At 43.1% G+C, this 18,833-nt stretch overlaps 2 protein-coding genes across 8 annotated transcripts in view; both read left to right on the top strand.

Moving 5' to 3' along the window:
* Positions 1–18,833, top strand: part of lepr (leptin receptor) — an 847,758-nt gene that overhangs the window by 172,184 nt on the left and 656,741 nt on the right. The gene's annotated exons all lie outside the window — the stretch shown is intronic.
* pde4ba (phosphodiesterase 4B, cAMP-specific a) overlaps positions 1–18,833 on the top strand; it is a 338,467-nt gene that overhangs the window by 79,961 nt on the left and 239,673 nt on the right. For 4 of the 7 annotated variants that reach the window (XM_087257475.1, XM_087257478.1, XM_087257479.1 and 1 more), the window contains one exon: positions 18,721–18,784. The exons of the other annotated variants lie outside the window; for them this stretch is intronic. The gene's annotated coding sequence lies outside the window, so the exon portion shown is untranslated. The remainder of the gene's footprint in view (positions 1–18,720; positions 18,785–18,833) is intronic. 7 annotated transcript variants of the gene reach the window in all.

Here is an 18,833-nt window from a genome sequence, read left to right as displayed (position 1 = left end):
TCCTCTAGGTTATAAAGGTAAAAGTAATGCTGGTAATCCTTGATACATAAACCATTTCCCCTCTTACATACTGGATTATTGCTTTACTGCTGAAGAAATCCCTCGCCACAGACAAAGTTATTAAGGAAATCTAAATTGCCTCTCTGTAGGGGAGAGCAGCTCAGTGACTATGTAGTCATTTTCATCGAGTTTGATCATCAGGGCAGATTACACAATAAAGACCCATTATCCAACCGTAATCATTATCTGTTTGGTTTGATGTCCAAATAACTGTATATGACTCTTACTAAGCCTTGTCGTGGGAATGTTCCCAATGATAAAAAGACACAAAGCAACAAGGGAAGTGTAGCATAAGAACAAAATGTTTGTTAGTTTTTACAAGCTGTTCTAGTTCATTATTTGTCAAAACCCGTTGTCATATAAAAATAACCTAAATTTTGCCCAATAGTTTGCCCCATATCTGGTCTAGGAAGTGCACTGTATTGTCTTACTGTATTGGATATAGGGGTTCCAACGCTCCCATGGCTACTGGTGTATAAAATCAAACCCCTAGACATGCAGATTGATTCTGCAAACATTTGTGGAAGTATGGGTAACTCTCAGGAGCTCAGTGAATTCAAGCGTACAGAAAGTAGTACTGTAATAGGTTTCCACCTGTTCATTACTGTACATTCATTTAGCAGACGCTTGGTTCAAAGCAACCTTCAAGAAAGGATAAAGAAGCACTTTAGATAATCATAGTAGCAGTATATAAATGCTATGGGAAGTCTAAGTTTGTTAGATATTTTAATTTCATGTTTTTTTAAGCATATAGTGTATATCTAGGATAATGTGTGTGCTAAGGTGGTTTGTGAAGACCACTCGCCTGTGTGGAGCACACTCAGAATTTCATAACGTTTTACAAGTAGTATGGGGTGCTTATAAGGTGTCTGGTGCATACGAAGAGGAAAAGAGTGTGTCTTCTACATGTAGTTTGTGCAATAAGTTAATTCAAGAAATGTCCTCAATCTTAAATTTTCCACAGTCAACTACTATTATAACATTGTTGAAGCTACAGACCTCCAAACTTTGTGTGACCTTCAAATTAGCTCAATAACATGCATAACAAGCTTAATGGAATAGGTTTACATGGCCAAGCTGCTGCATCAAAGCCTTACATCACATGCAATACAATGTGTCATGCATTGATGTAAGGGATGCTGCCACTGGACTCTAGAGCAGTGACGTGTTCTCTAGAGTGATGAATCACATGTCTCTGTCTGTCAATCATATAAATTATTCTGGGTTTGAAGGTTGCCAGGAGAACAGTAAACGTCGATCTGCATTGTGTCAAGTGTAAAGTTTGGTCAAGAAGAAAGGATATGGTGTGGGGTTATATTTCAGGATTTGGACTTGGCCATATAGTTACAGTGAAAGGAACTCTTAATGCTTTAGCACACTAAAACAATTGTAAAATGTTATGCTCCCAGCTTTGTGGGAACAGTTTGTTGATGTACCCTTCCTGTTCTAACATGACTGCACACCACTGCAAAAAGCAAAGTCCATAAAGACATGAATAAGTTACTTTAGTGTGAAGAAACTTGACTGGCCTTCAGAGAGTCCTGACCTCAACCCAATTGAACACCTTTGGGATGAATAAGATTGGAGACTGTGAGCCAGGCCTTCTTGTTTTACATCTGTGCCTGACCTCACATACAGTATGCACTCCTAAACTTTGCGGAAAGCCTTTACAGAAGAGTTGAAGCTGCTTTAGGCCAACTCCATATAAAACCATATAGATTAAGATTTAGATGTCATTAAATGATGTCATGTGCATGTACAGCTAAGGCAGATGTACCATATCTTTTGGAAATGTAGTGTATATTTAGGATCCCTCAGTAAACTTTCACACAAAGCGTGGCCAGCTGCCAGTGACTCACAAAACTACCATTTGGAAAAAAGCTACAGCTTGAATTAATATTTTATGTATAGAGAACATCCTGCTGACATTTAATGGTTTTAATTTTATGTGAGTAAAGTACTTCCACAATCTTCAAAACTGAGCACAGCAGCATAAAACACACTATCAAGAGCAAAATTATTGGTGCTATAAAGGGAAGCATGAAAAAATATGTCTATTTAGAACAGGTTCTGTAATTCATATAATAATAATGATGATGTCAGGTAATTATTTATTGCATTTGTTTATTTTAATATAAAACTAAAATAAATAATTATTGAATGTTGCCATAGTGCAACAAAAAAAAAAAATCACTCTTAAAGAGAATGCAGCATTTAACTCATAAAACGTTTTAGGTAATTACTGACCGAACATCATTGTCAATATCGATAATAAAAAAAGTTTCAGTATGAAGCATTATAGTTTTATTAAAATGTGTTTGCCGAGCATGCGCATTGGAAGGAATGTCAATAAGCTTGTCAGTTTTTTAATTGTAACGGAGGTGCGCGATGTGCAGGACGCGCACATGGGAGTGTCGTACACATGGTGTACCTCTGAAAACCTCTGAAGTTTTCTGAATGCCCCAAGCACACCACGATATACATAAGTAGTCGAACTAATCGATCTGACTCAGACTTTGTATGGAATATACACATTTCAGTAAGAACGGCCGACTAATTACCTCAGACAAACACAGAGCACCCAAACTACAGTGCTTTTTACTTTTTACCATAAACTTGCATCAAAGCTGCAGTAATGGTTTGTCCGTTTGTCATCCTCTTAGAAAATAGTCGCCTAGTTACAACAGATACCATAGAAAATGGTAACGGAAACCACGCGTTCGCGCTTGTCACTTCAGGTCAGAATAACACATGCGAAAATTAGTGCTGTATAGCAGCAGTTAGACGATTGTAAGTAAAAAGGATGTAAGGATGGTGCCAGAGTGGCTTTTTGGTTTCTTTTCTTGTGGGTCCCAGCCACTAGCTCTCCATCTGAAAGATTATTTAGCATAGTGGTTGATATAGTCATTTAACTTTACAATTTGTAATGTTGCAATATTTAAATACAAATAATGATATCTGATTCCTTAACTTGAAAGTGCAGTTTTGATTATCATAACTTGTTTTGTTTACAGAGTTTGAGGTTTACTGTATCATTATTTTTCACACCTTACAGATGTTGATCTAGCTTCTCCATTGCACACACATTGTAACATTTTATTCATCAGGTTTAAGAGTCTCTTTAAAGTTTATTTCATTATGATAAAATATTTTGTTTAAATATTTTTGCTTTTGACTATTAAAACTATTTGCCTTAGTAATGTTGGTAAATTAAAATAAAAAAAAGAATGAAATGGATTGTTAAAAAATACTCAATAATTATCGATATCGGATGATATGAAACATGATATCGTGATCTTTTTTTTTTGCAATATCTCCCAGCCCTATGTTGCACCTAAAGGAAGGAATAGGGGCAACTTTTTTAGTGCATGCGCTGAACATGCCAACTGTTTTTCCCACTCTTAAAATAGCAAAAGTAGATTTGGTCACACCTCTTGCCATTCATGTTAGACCATGTCCTATACAGGTTTTATATTGTAATTGTAGTGACATTCAATGCTTAAAAATGTCAGTCTCATTTTATTGTTTGTCGTTATTTGTCATGCAAATTGAGTGCAAAAATACAGTAATTGTGTTTAACCACTGAAACATTCTGTCTTATTTTTCTTGTCATACATTTGCTCGAAAGGCCATTAAACATGCTGTCTGTAGCATGTCAAAACATCTGGCAAAAGAAGAGCTTTAGTTAAATTCATTATTTTCAAGATGTCAAAGCCTTTCACAGAAGACCGACAAAGCGACAGCATTGGGACCAGATTGTGCCATTGCCCAGAGGAAGCCTCAAATATTATAAACCTTTCATCTGATTGTCTAATGAGTACAGACTCATCAGTGCATTCAATGCCGTTTTTAAAGCTTCTACATGCTGTTGGAAATAAAGCAAAGAGGAAAACAACAAACCTGACCTTTATATGTAGCCGAGAATCTAAATCTTATTTAGAGTTCCATTCAATTTACTTATGAAGTGCTTTTCACATAATGAAAGCCGTTTTACAAAATATAGTGGGAAGGAAAAGCTCTCTCAGATGTTTGAATATAGAATGATTATACCAAGGACTTTGTTTCTACATTTAATATTATGCATACAGTGACTAATGCAATAGGAATTCATGCAAAATGCAAATATTAATATTAAACAAAAGAGCAAACAAGGGTGAAATTGAGTTCAGGGTTTATGTAAGAACACAATATGAAGGAGGACAAGATTTGAAATCCACAGATGCTGACATATTCGTACTGCATCCGTACAAGACTTTGTAATTAGCAGGGGGGCGTATATTGATTTAATAGGGATGGTAATTTAGCTGGAAGTGACTCACCTCCATTTCTTTTGCGAGCTGGTGATTGTGCAGATTGCAGAAGCTACTGTATTATATCAGAACGCATTTATCATTCATTTATTCTTTGAATGGGGAGAGGTGAATGGGTAAATAGGTAATTAGGCCCTCAGACTGTTGAGTATCTGTGGAGCTGTTGTTGCGGCGCATGTGCTTTCAAATGATATTAGAGGGTTTTTGTTTCAAGAGTTTGTGATTATAGTCTTGTACAAATGTAAACTATTGTGCAGACTATTGTGTACCTCTGTGCTGTTTTTTGGCTTCTCTGCTCAATCCTGTTATTCTAAGAAATTGCTATTACTGTATATTACTAAAGCATTACATTGATAAGATAGTGTGTTTGCATCGGGCCGCTGATAAGCCTGTCTTGCTTTATTTATTTTGTGATAACATTCTGGATGTACTTAGGCCTCATTTATGCTAATACAGTTTAGTTTTAAAGGGCACATAGTTTACCCCTTTTTATGATTTAAAATTAATATTATGGTTCTTCTGAGTGTGCCAGTTTAGGTTCAGTTAAAAAAACAGTTCAAATTTTTTATTATAATATTAAAAAGTGTCATTTTGGGGGCGTGTACACAGCTCGCTGTTTTAGGGGTGTGTTGCTTCACATGAAAATTAGTTTTAAATTCCCACCCAATGTAACAAGGGGGGCGGAGCCAAGAGCTCCCCCGCTCTGTGTTTGGCAACAGACAGGCAGACAGAGATCAGCATTCAGCCGTACATGTCCGACTCGGACACAGACCAAGCAGAGAGTACAAAATCATTGTGTCTTTGTAAACTTTTACAGCCAAATGTGTGCTAGTTTAAAGTGCTTAGCTTTTACACCGAGACTAATAACCATGCACACTGAATTAGCTTTTACTGAGGCACCAGAGCTGCGACACGGCACACTCAGACACGCACATTTGCTTTTTATTTAAAATTAAACTATTCAAATGGAGCTCTGTGACATGGCAGAAACATGAAGTGTCCCGAATAGTGGCTGGGCGCCACGGACAGCCGCCGACTTGAAGCGCCGTTGTGTGTACCCTGATAGAAACCTATGTTTACAATTCTAAAATGAATGGCGCAAAGCGTCGCGCCATGCAGAGCGGCGCTTCTGGTGTGCAACCTGCAGGCAAGTTTGTTATTTAATTACCAATGGAGAGATGCGCACATGAGGCAACGCGCTTGCACTTTCCAGCTCCACCTAGTTAAGATCACAGGGAGCTTCTGTGAATGCGAGAAATGCGAACGGCTGAAGTTTAAGGTAGACACAATGAAAAGTACACATTTGCAAGCCTACCCAAAGGGTACAAACAATAATTCCGATTAGAGCGATAATGTGTAGAAGATTGATCTTATGTTGAGCCCAATGAGCCTTACATCTAAAAATAGAGCAAGGGTGTTCCTCTAGTGATATAGCTTTGAATCACACGCTGAAAGTGGCGGACGTGAAACAACAAACTGAGCATATGGTGATGCGCCTGTCAATCAATATTGGTGGGTAGGGGGACCGCACTAAAACCGCTCCAATTGGTCCACCATTTTTATGTTGTTAAATAAAAAAAAAGGACTGGGTGTGTTTATATCACCCCAATATGACAGTCTATACACTATACCTACACATATGTCTGTCCAAACAGCTTGAAAAGTAGATTTTTCACCATAGGTGCCTTTTGAAACGCAAAAGTTTTGCTACAATTACGCCTTCCATCCACACTACCGCAGAGTTTTCTAGCACTTAAAATGGAGCATTTTGAAAACTCTAAGGAGGCCATTTTGATGTGGCTACATATTTATATGACACTGATCAGTGTGCACAGTTACATAATTTATTATATTAACTTTTCCTTGTGCTTAGCCAAAACATGTTACCTGAGAACAATTAACAATAAAATATATTTCAGACTAATTGGTGGTTCATTGTGCTGTGTTGACCCCTGATAAAGCTGGAAATGAATCTAAGGAAAGTAAGTTTTTGCACTTTTTACATTACATTAATTTACATTTCCATCTACATTTATTTTCAATAGGCTAAATAAAAATAAGAATGGGTGTCAAGGTGGTGCAGTGGGTAGCACAATAGTCTCACAGCAAGAAGGCTGCTTGGCAGGGTCAGTTGGCATTCCTGTGTGCAGTGTGCATGTTGTGCCCGTGTTCGTGTGGGTTTCCTCCGGGTGCTCTGGTGTCCCTCACAAGTCCAAAGATGTGGTATAGGGGAATTGGGTAAGCTAAGTTGTCCAAAGTGTATGTGTGTAAATAAGTGTGTATGGATGTTTCCCAGTGTTGGGTTGCAGCTGGAAGGGCATCCGCTGGATAAGTTGGCGATTCATTCTGCTGTGGTGACCCCAGATTAATTAAGGGACTTTATTAAAGAAATTAATAAATGAATGAAAAATAAAAATGAACAAAGTTAAATAAAAAATTTAACGTTATCCACTATTTGTCTAGCCATGTACCACATGGGAATGACACTTTTTTTGTGTATGTACATAAATAACAAATGATGGCTTGCAACAAACTAAAAGTAATGCAAAAATGCATATAATTAATGATGACTTGAAGCAAAAGTTAAATCCCAATAATTTTAGGAGATTTAGAAAAAATCTTAATAATTTTTTTTTTTGTCCCAAAAAAGAGGACATGCTTAGGAAAAAACAGACACCCTATATCGGCGGGCACTGAGCCCTTTGCTACTTGTTTTATTTTTTACACTGAAACAGAAATGTGTTTTTTAAATTGCATGCATTTTTCATTTGCTTTGTATTTATTGAACAAATCTTCTGCAAGATACATTGTTTTGAAAACATGAATATATCTCTCTTGAAGCGAGGGTGAAATGTCTTTAGAAAATGCTTTCTTAAGGCTCACTGGAGAAATGAAAAGAAGTTCCCCCTTGTAAGCGACAAGTGACTGTCATTCAAAAGACACATACAGTACCGGAGACCTCTTAAAAGGATAGTTCACCCAAATATGAAAAATACCTCATAATATACTCTATCACATGGGGTTTTAAACCATTATGAGTTTCTTTCTTCTGTTGAACACAAAGGAAAACATTTTGTTTATTGATACCCATCAATTTCCAAAGTAGGAATAAAAAAACTATGGGTGGCAGCTACAAGCATTTTTAAAAATATCTTCTTTTGTGTTCAACAGATAAAAGAAATACAAATTTTGAACTAGTACATGGTCATAGATATTTACATTTAGATGTCGCCTATGCTATTGTTGTCTACTGGAAGGAATGTGTCAATAGAGCGACCATTTTATTACAGGGTAGCACTTCTTTGAAATGAATGTGAGACCAAGGTTCAGTGTAGGACTGGCAATCCAGAGACAGCAATATATATATATATACGCACAGTGGCGCAACAAGGGGGTATGCAGTATATGCGGCGCATAGGGGCGTCACACATGGGGGGGCGCCGTTGTGCCAAAACAATTTTTAAAATTATCCTTATTAAAAGTTTCAAATAATAAAAATAAATAAATATGTTTTGTTAAAAAACATTATTTTGCATTTTAAACGAATATAATATTGTTATTGTTTAATTCAAAATCATTTAACACAATAACATGCAGTCCCACAGCCGAAAGTGTTCATGTAGATGTAACTGTTTAGATTTGAATTTATTTTTAACAAAATAAACTGTCAAATCATACATAATGTCAAAAGTTATAAGATTAATCTTAAAATTTGTCTTCATTTATTATTTATTAATTAATATAAAATAAGAGGGATCACACAAAATTTGAACCCGCATACCCCTCAGTAAATGTGTAGTTGCGCCCCTGTATACGCATATATACATATATTTATGATCGGCAGTTTCCTGGTGGTCAGTTTGTAAATATTTCCTAAATTACGAAAATTTCAATTTTACATTGCTTTTCTTCATTGATGAATATGAGATTGCATGGGCATTGCCAACAAAGAACATGTGTTTGTGGGCATGGAAAGGTATTACCCTCCCTTAAATTTGATCTAATCCATGTCCTGAAACACACCCCCTCTCATGCTTTCACTTCTAATTCCAACGGAGGGAGTGATTCGTTTGTGAATGAATCCCCGTTATAAACGACTCGTTCACTTAGCCAACAGTTATACAAGTTTCATAATACAAGCAGCATCTTGTCATATTTCATTTACATTGTTTACTGATTTAATTCAACAAAACTAGCATAAGCCTTATATTTAGTGTGATTTGCTGCTACTTTGCCCTATGGTCAGTGCAGTATTATCATTGATACTTGTTTAGCACAAAAGTTCGTAACATACAAAAACATAAAAAACAAAATCTTACCTATGAAATGTTCCACTACACCTGTACACAGCGCTAAAATCTAGCATCTTTACATTGTCGTTAGTCTTGACTAGTGCAGTTGAATGACATATGTTCTGGGAGAGTTGTACAAATGTGGCAGCACTATTGATGCATATTCAGGGTTCGTATGTGATATCTAGTGTATATAAAAAAACTTTCATTTTTTGGGTTGAACTATCCCTTTAACACACCACATGTTCCCCTTCGGTTGGGGAACTTCAGTGCCATGAATGGGAGGATTCGGATCAGAAGCCGCTTGTCTGGAGAGTATTGAACGGGCCAATGAATGAAATTAATTGGCAGCGTAAGCTTGCGCAGGTGTGCGACATCTGCAATTATCTCAGCATATAAGCACACCTGAGCCAGCAGACGCCATCCTTTTCGCTTCAGATCCTTTCTGAGTGAGTCGATGAGGGTTCCTCTTGCTGATCAGCACTTCAGAGCGAACGAGTGTGTCTCCCGGTCCAGAGTGGGTCTTCGCGGTGGCAGACGGTCGAGCTGGGTTTCTCCCTTGCCTGCGGTTCTTTGGGTCCGGTCCTTCAGAGCGTTGCGTATAGTTGCAAACTTTCCTAAAAGAGCAACACAGTCGTGCAGCACGTCCTTTTCAGGATGGCGCTCCGACTGTGCGTTTCTGGATGCGGGGGTTTCCTGGCTCCGGATGATGGACACGATCACTGCATTGCATGTTTGGGGGTCCAGCATGTTAATGCGGTGCTCACGGGCGGTTCATGTCGTCATTGCGATGCCATGACCGTTGCACAGCTAAGATCGCGGCTAACTTTCGCAAGAGAGCGAGCCACCCCAGTTGCCTCCTGTTCTAAAAAAGCAGCGGGCGCTCGGGCAGATCTGAGGGTTTCAGCGGGAGATAATCCGCCGCCCACGGGCTCGCGGACCTCTCGCTCCTCACGGCGCTCCATCCAAGCTTCGGGTAGTGGGAGTGATCCGTCTAACCAGATGGTAGCTCTCACACTCGCTGACACCGGAGATCAGATGTCCTCGGCGGCATCGGAGGGTGGGCTTTCACTGTCCGACGAAGATCCGGACCCGCTCGCCCCCTCCGGGCAGGTGAGCGCTGTCAAATCGGATTCTGAAGCGGACATGTTAGCCGTGCTTTCCCGGGCTGCTTCGGCCGTGGGGTTGGAGATGGTTTATCCCCCAGCTCCGCGGCCGGACCGACTAGATGGGTGCTACGTAGAGGACCAGAAGGCGAAGCCTCTCGTCCCCTTCTTCCCGGAAGTGCACAGTAGGCTCACACAGTCTTGGAGGGCACCTTTCTCTGCCCGTGCTGCGTGTGCCTCCGCCCTCACCGCCCTTGACGGCGGAGCTGCCAGGGGGTATGAGGCGATCCCGTCAGTGGAGCGCGCTATCGCGGTCAATCTTTGTCCGCGCGGCGCCTCTACGTGGCGGGGTTTGCCCCGCCTCCCGTCCAAAGCCTGTAGGTTGTCTGCCTCCCTCGGAGCCAGAGCTTATAAGGCTGCGGGCCAGGCTGCTTCTGCTTTGCACGCGATGGCCACCTACCAGTGCTACCAAGCGCAGGCGCTGGCCGAGCTGCACGAGGGCGGGTCCAACCCAAGCTTATTACATGAGCTGCGCACCGCGACCGACTATGCTCTTCGGACTACTAAGTCCGCCGAGTGTGCGCTGGGGAGGACGATGTCCACACTTGTGGTTCAGGAACGCCACCTCTGGCTAAACCTGGCCGATATGCGCGATGTTGACAAAGTTCGCTTTCTTGACTCGCCCATATCCCAGGCTGGCCTGTTCGGCGACACCGTCGGTGAATTCACCCAGGAATTCAAGGCGGTGAAAGAGCAGTCGGATGCGATGGGCAATGTCATCTATCGGCGTGGCCGTAAGCCCGCTCCGCCCGCCGAGCCATCCACCTCCGCTGTTCCTCGCCGAGGGCGCCCGCCAACGAGTGCTGCCCCGCCCCCGCCTGCGCCTCCGGCCAAGCGGGCGCGGCGTACACCTCGAAAGCAGGCAGCCCCTCCTGCCCAGGGCGCCGTTAAGTCCGGTAAACGGACCGCGAAGCGTCCCTGAGACCGGCCAACCGGAGAAGAGGAAACTTGCTCTTTCCCCGCTGGAGGGCGGGGCCCCGATGACAACGGTACTTTTCAGTGCCACCAAAACATCAGTAAAAGAGCACTTTTTCCCTTCCCCGGATGTGACTGCACGAGTTCTGCCAGTCCGGGACGCGCTGCCTTCCGGCTCGCAGACTCTACGTGCTTCGCCAGTGGCTCACGAGCGCTGGGGGGACGGTCTCCCTTCCCTCAGCCCTCCAGCCCCCTCTCCGGAGTCAGGGTGCGGAGCCAGAGCGAATCGCTCTCCTCCAGCTCTTCCGCGGGACCCTCGTGCTTCCCGGATCAGCACACCCACTCCGCGCTGCCCCACCGCTGGTACGTCAGCGATTGTAGCGATGACTCCATTAGCGAGGGCTCTGCCTGCCTGGTTAGCGCGGGCCAGCCCCTCGCGGTGGCTCATACGCACAATCAGACTCGGTTACGCGATTCAGTTCGCGTAACGGCCCCCCAAGTTTAAGGGCGTGTATTTCTCCAGGGTCAACCCCCTGTCCGCCCCTGTCTTGCGAGAGGAGATTGCTGCCCTCCTGGCGAAGGGTGCAATTGAGCCGGTTCCTCCAGCCGAGATGGAGAGTGGGTTTTACAGCCCATACTTCATCGTACCCAAAAAGAGCGGTGGGTCACGGCCAATCCTAGATCTGCGCGTTTTGAACCGCTGTCTGCACAGGCTGCCGTTCAGAATGCTCACGCAGAGGCGCATTCTCCAATGCGTTCGTCATCAGGATTGGTTTGCAGCCATAGACCTGAAGGACGCGTATTTCCATGTCTCCATTCTTCCTCGCCACCGCCAATTTCTGCGGTTTGCGTTCGAGGGTCGAGCGTGGCAGTACAAGGTCCTCCCCTTCGGGCTCTCTCTGTCTCCGCGGGTCTTCACCAAACTCGCGGAGGGTGCCCTAGCGCCCCTTCGGCTCGCGGGCATTCGCATACTCAATTATCTCGACGACTGGCTGATTTTAGCCCACTCGCGGGAGCAATTGATTATGCACAGGGACAAGGTGCTTCGGCATCTCTGCCTACTGGGGCTTCAGGTCAACCGAGAAAAGAGCAAACTCGCCCCCGTGCAGAGGATTTCTTTTCTCGGGATGGAGCTGGACTCGATCACCATGGTAGCGCACCTCTCCGAGGAACGCGCTTGCCTGTTGCTGAACTGTCTGAGGGAGCTCGACAGCAAACTAGTGGTCCCACTGAAGTTCTTTCAGAGGCTCCTGGGGCATATGGCATCCGCAGCCGCCGTCACGCCGCTCGGGTTGCTCCATATGAGACCACTTCAGCACTGGCTTCACGATCGGGTCCCCAGACGCGCATGGCACGTGGGCACACACCGGGTCTTGGTTACTGCGCTGTGTCGCCGCGCCCTCAGCCCTTGGAACGACCCCTCGTTCCTACAGGCCGGTGTGCCTCTAGGACAGGCGTCCAGCCATGTTGTTGTTTCAACAGACGCTTCCAACACGGGTTGGGGGGCCGTGTGTCGCGGGCATGCGGCTGCGGGCCTCTGGAAGGGTGCCCAGCTGCATTGGCATATCAATCGCCTAGAGCTGTTGGCAGTGTTCCTCGCTCTCCACCGCTTTTTACCGGTGCTGGAGCGGCAACACGTGCTGGTCAGGACGGACAGTATGGCGGCGGCGGCGTATATCAACCGCATGGGGGGTATGCGCTCTCGCCGCATGTCTCAGCTGGCCCGCCGTCTGCTCCTCTGGAGTCACCCGCGGCTGAAATCGCTGCGCGCCATTCACGTCCCAGGCACGCTCAATCGTGCAGCCGATGCGCTCTCACGACAGCTGTTACGCCCTGGAGAATGGAGACTCCACCCCGAGTCTGTTCAGCTGATATGGGCGCGATTCGGGGAGGCCCAGATCGATCTGTTTGCTTCCCCCGAGAACGCTCACTGCCAGTTGTTTTTTTCCCTGACCGAGGGCTCTCTCGGCACGGTTGCACTGGCCCACAGCTTTCCTCGGGGCATGCGCAAGTATGCGTTTCCCCCAGTGAGCCTGCTCGCGCAGTTTCTGTGCAAGGTCAGGGAGGACGAGGAACAGGTTCTGCTAGTTGCGCCCCTTTGGCCCAACCGGACCTGGATATCAGAGCTCTCACTCCTCGCGACGGCCCTCCCCTGGCGGATCCCTTTGAGAGAGGACCTACTCTCTCAGGGACAGGGCACCATCTGGCACCCTCGCCCCGATCTTTGGAACCTCCACGTGTGGTCCCTAGACGCGAGGAAGACTTAGGTAACCTACCGACTGCGGTGGTTAATACCATCACTCAGGCTAGAGCCCCCTCCACGAGGCGCGCCTACGCCCTGAAGTGGAGTCTATTCACTGAATGGTGCGTCTCTCGCAGAGAAGACCCCCGAAATTGCCAGATTAGTGTTGTGCTCTCTTTCCTTCAAGAGAAGTTGGACAGCAGGCTGTCGCCCTCCACTCTCAAGGTTTACGTGGCCGCCATCTCCGCTTATCATAGCGCGGTAGCTGGCGGCACCGTGGGAAAGCATAACCTGGTCATCCAGTTCCTTAGGGGTGCTAGGCGAATTAATCCTTCTCGCCCCCCTCTCATGCCCTCTTGGGATCTCGCCCTCATTCTCACGAGTCTGCGATCCGATCCCTTTGAGCCACTCGAATCAGTATCTCTAAGATTTCTGTCCCTGAAGACAGCTCTGCTGGTTGCGTTGGCCTCCATCAAGAGGGTCGGGGACCTGGAGGCATTTTCGGTCAGTGACTCGTGCCTGGAATTCGGGCCGGATTACTCTCACGTCATCCTGAGACCCCGCCCCGGTTATGTGCCCAAGGTTCCTACCACCCCCTTTAGAGATCAGGTAGTGAACCTGCAAGCGCTGCCCCCGGAGGAGGCAGACCCAGCCCTTTCTTTACTTTGTCCAGTTCGCGCTCTGCGCATTTATGTGGACCGTACTCAGAATTTTAGATCATCTGAGCAGCTCTTTGTCTGTTATGGCGGTCGGCAGCAGGGAAGTGCCGTATCGAAACAAAGATTATCCCACTGGATTGTGGATGCCATTTCACTCGCTTATTCGAGTCGAGGTCAGCCGTGTCCCCCGGGAGTACGTGCACACTCCACTCGGAGCGTTGCATCCTCTTGGGCGCGTGCACGCGGCGCCTCTCTAACAGACATCTGTAGAGCTGCGGGCTGGGCGACACCCAACACATTTGCAAGGTTTTACAATCTGCGAGTGGAGCCGGTTTCCTCAAGGGTATTAGGTAACCCTTTGGTGATTGAGGAGACAACTCGGTAGGGTGTTGAAACACGCTTGCTGCGCCATTCTCCCTAACACGGAGGTACGTGCGCCTTTTTTATCTGTCAGTAAAGTTCCCCGTCAGGTGAGCCCTGCAGATTCCTCCGTGGCCCCCAGCACTGACTCAGCGGAGGAGTCACTTGCTGGCCCACTACGTTGTAGGTCTGCCCGCTGGTCAGCCCGCGTTTTGGGTATAGGTGCCTGCTATGCGTGATCCCCACTAGGCGATCCCATATGCTTATTCCGCCACGGTTAAGTCCCCCCCCCTGGGCGGACCCGTGTCTTCCCTCTCCGCTAACCACTCTTTTTGCTATGCGTACTCCCCCTTTTTAGGGCTAGTCCATATGTAAATTCTGCCATCTATCCCCCCCTTGGGTAACGGATGGCCTCCGCAGCGTCCTCCCTATCGGGATTGCACGCTTCCCAACGTACTGTCGTATTTCCTAGAAATATCTAGATGCTCACGACTTCCCAAAAAAGTATATCTAAATCCGTAAAACTTCTGTTGAAGTAGGATAAATTAGGGCCAGGGACACGTTGGAGGACCGCGCCCCCCATGATGTGGGTGCGTCACGCTTGCTTGACTATCTCCTCATCGGGGGTGTTGGTAAGGTGCAGTCATTATGGCGCTTTCCATATTTCTCCCATTCATGGCACTGAAGTTCCCCAACCGAAGGGGAACGTTCGAGGTTACAGAAGTAGCCCTTCGTTCCCCGAGGAGGGGAACGGAAGTGCCATATTCCGTCGCCATAATGACTGTCCCTTAGCTGTTTGAAAGTCTCTTCAGCTTAAAAGGATGGCGTCTGCTGGCTCAGGTGTGCTTATATGCTGAGATAATTGCAGATGTCGCACACCTGCGCAAGCTTACGCTGCCAATTAATTTCATTCATTGGCCCGTTCAATACTCTCCAGACAAGCGGCTTCTGATCCGAATCCTCCCATTCATGGCACTTCCGTTCCCCTCCTCGGGGAACGAAGGGTTACTTCTGTAACCTCGAACGTTCACCATGTTCAATTAATTTACTGACAGCAGTAATATTTAAAGCACGCTCTTACTTACCATTACACTTGACAGGCCGTCTAAATCCTTCTCTGGTTAATGTCAGTATGGCCAGAGAGCCTGTACGGTAGAACAGACAGGGTAAGAAAGCAGAGGTCAAATCAATAAAAAGTGGTTATGGAGTCACGCTTTTGCAGGCTTTCAGCTGCTCAGAGACTGCTGCCAAATTCCCAATTCCCCACAGGCTGGACTGTCCACTGTTTTCAGTGGCTGAGGACAGGGTTATATGCTTAGACAAAGACATACTGAAGAAAGAGCCTCGGCAGTGTATAGACGACTGCAGCACTGTACATTAAAAAATCAACATGTTCAGTCAAGTTCGTTGATGTTTACTTGAGGGAAAACCATTTTTATGTCTATTTATTTATGCTAAAAGATGACAAGATTGTCATTTGGGAAAATGAAAGGAATGAGATTGACAAATATTTACTTGTTGGATTAAGCTGACTGTAAACTACTGTAAAAATTGAGCTGAAAAAATGGACAAAATACATTACATGTTTTATCCAATAGGTTTTGATTCAGATAGGGTTTGGTAATTGTATATTTTTTATCCTCTTGTTCCTTCATAGAGTGCTCCTTAAAGTGAATTTTCAGCTTTTATGGTTGAGCAGCTCAAGCTCACAACAACGGCACGTTGTCAGTGTATTACTTTCCTGCTGGTTAACTTTGGTTGTTTTATTACCATATTCAAAATGGCTTGCAGTATTTCATTCATTCCGAGTCATGTATTTGCTCAGCTATAAAAATCAGCCCATCTGTATGATGATAATCCTCTATCAGTACATGTCCGTAGAATAGCAGGATCCTCTAAATGACCCTTCAAAAAGCTCTGTCCTCCTTGGTTATTGTTGCTACAGTAACTCTAACAAGCTTTACTTTACAACATCCAATTAGAATCAACTGAAGATTTACGTGAACAACATGACTCTGCAAAATGTATTCATGTGGTTGGGAAATTAATAAAGTAGTAAGGATTTAATTATATTGCAAAGCATAAAGGCGTATAACAGGGTATCTGGGGGGTCTTCAAAAGTCTTACATCTACTGAAATATTGTGTTGTATGTCTTAAATCTTTTTTTTAAAAGGTCTTAATTTTTCTTCGTTCATGTATAGCTACCCAATCTGGCCATTACCACCCATACAATCACCAACAATCCCAATCTTAATACAACTTTTAATTTTTTTATTTAAAACAAGCATTTAGATACTTTCCTTACAGTGATTTGTATCCATTTATTTATGGCTGAAGATACTGTCCTAGATTTATTATTATTATTATTATTATTATTAAATAATAAATAATAATAATAATTATTATTTATTATTGTATTTTGAAATGTATTACTCTCTAATCCTTTTTGACAGGGCATGTGAAAAACTTTTCTAACTGGGATATCCCAATAAAATCCTTAGCATTTAGTCCTGTATAAGTCTAAAATTTCATTCATAATGGTCTTAAAATGTCTTGAATTTAACTTTGTGAAACCTGCAGAAACCTTTAAGGGGTTCTACTGTATAAAATTCTTTATAAAAAGTATGAGGATGCTTGTTATTCTAAAAAAGGTTACAGACAATCACTAATATTTTACTGTATTTACTTTATTTTAACTGCATTTACTTTAAGAGTAAATTATTGAAGGAAAATTAGAGAACAGTATATGAAGAGGTTGATAGAGATAAAGCATAAAATACATTTTTAATTTTTTTTCGTTTCATTGTACAGTATGATAAACATTGCCCAATAGTACATTTGAATTATAAACAAAAGCAAATAAAAAGTCCATGGATTACAAAAGGTCTATCAAATGCGTGCAAAAAGAAAAATACATTTTATAGATAATTTATTAAGTATCGTACGCCAGAGGCTGAAAATAGATATTAAAAGTATAAGAATAAATTAGTTAACAAAAAAAGAAAATGGGAAAACTACAATAAAATAAATAATAATAGAAACAATTTGAAAGACTTATGGAATATAATAAATACAAGTATAATGCTGTGTTCACATCAGATGTGGCATGCGCGAATACATCGTGCTATTCGCATGTAAATAAATGCATAACATTTGAGTTTAGTCGCTTCATTTGAGTGTCAAAATCCGCTTCATTCACGCGTCAAATCCGCTTCATTCACGTGTCAAGTTCCCTTCAGAACAGACGTGTCAAATGTGCAAAACGCTCAATTCGCCCTGCGGCATTCGCGTGTATCGTGCCATTCTCATGTATTGTGCTGCAGAATGTATATTCGCACGTTTGCATTGACTTAACATGTAAATCACTTGTGCTTGATGCTTCTTCCGCGTCTGGTGTGAACCCAGCATAAGAAATGGTACTGAAAGTAAAAATATAAACTATCCCGAATATTTCATTGAAAGTGACCATAAAAAAAATAATATAATATATTATAATAATAATAATAATATTTTTGTTTTTTCATGCGTGCAAAAGATGCGATAACGGCACTAAGCAGCTATGCTTCTCTTCACATTCAGTGGATACCTTCACTCCCAATCCTGCACAATTTTTTTTTGTTGGGCCACCATGAATTTGGCCACAATGTTTTTGGGCGCCGGTGTCCTTGGTGATGAGTATTGTCATAGGATGCTTTCTATTCAAGTGCTTGAACGAGTTGCTGGTTAAGTTAAAAGCAGTCAAAAGTTCTTTATAGATTGCATTTCACAGCGCAATTTTTGTTTTTACACTCAGTGTAAAAGTAATGTCTGTATTTCCAGTTGAAGAAGCAATCCCTCTCGACAGCAGATATTTCAGCTTGCGTTCTCCAGTCGTTTAAAAGTGCATGCTTATTAACCGACGTTGCAGAAAAAAAGTGATTTAAAAGAAGCATTTTTTCTTCTCAGAACAATATTTGCTACGTAAGTAACGCAATTACACTGACTTTAGTAACTGTAATCAGATTACACAAATTTTAAATGTCATTTGTTACATTACTGTGTTTCTCAAAAATGTTATTAGAATACTGTAATGCGTTACTATGGAACGTGTTACACCCAACATAAACCTAACAATCAAGTTCAAGGCAACATTTGCATTCACTATGAGTTTAAAAAAGAGAAGCATCATTTGATAGTGATTGCAGGAGGAAGGATAATTGCAACATTTGAACTGTTTTTGCATTTTTTTCCCTTGTTATAATTGACTCATTTGAAATGTTTCAGCATATTTTTACATAATTTCTGTGCAGCTGCATTTAAAGAATTTCAAGCATCCACATCTGTCACAGACTTGCATTAGAAAAGAACAAAAGCTCAAAGAATGGTTGATGGCAACTGTTGCAAAAGTATTACAAGTTAGCAAAGGTGATTAAGCATTTTCTTCTTTAAGAGTAGCATCAAACCTATGTACTGATTTGTGTGTTGTTTACCCATTCATTTGTTTTGGGGAACAAAAACCCTACTGACTGAAATCATAGTTTGGAAGTGAATCATAGATGAGGGACATGAATCATAAGGGGATCCCTTTTTCAGATCATTTTTGCAAGTCTGTTTAGACAGACTAAAAGAAATATTGGGCGCAAAAGCTGAACAAGAGGTGACTGTGAGGCTTTAAGTGATGCTTGTCACTGTCAGACTGCAAACAAACTATGGTTCTTTCTCTATCACTTTCACAGAAGAATCGTGAAAGGCTCTCTATCTAAACTTTACCCTGAGGCATCTCTCTCTCGAGCAAGCAAGGTCAAAATGTCTTTTCTTTCTTTGTTCTTTCTGTCTTTGCTGTGAGAGT

This window comes from Danio rerio, chromosome 6 (genome assembly GCF_052040795.2).
Source record: "Danio rerio strain M-AB ecotype USA chromosome 6, GRCz13ab, whole genome shotgun sequence".
Taxonomy (NCBI): domain Eukaryota; kingdom Metazoa; phylum Chordata; class Actinopteri; order Cypriniformes; family Danionidae; genus Danio; species Danio rerio.
The sequence above is the reverse complement of the archived record's forward strand: the minus strand, read 5'-3'. Positions and strand labels throughout refer to the sequence as shown.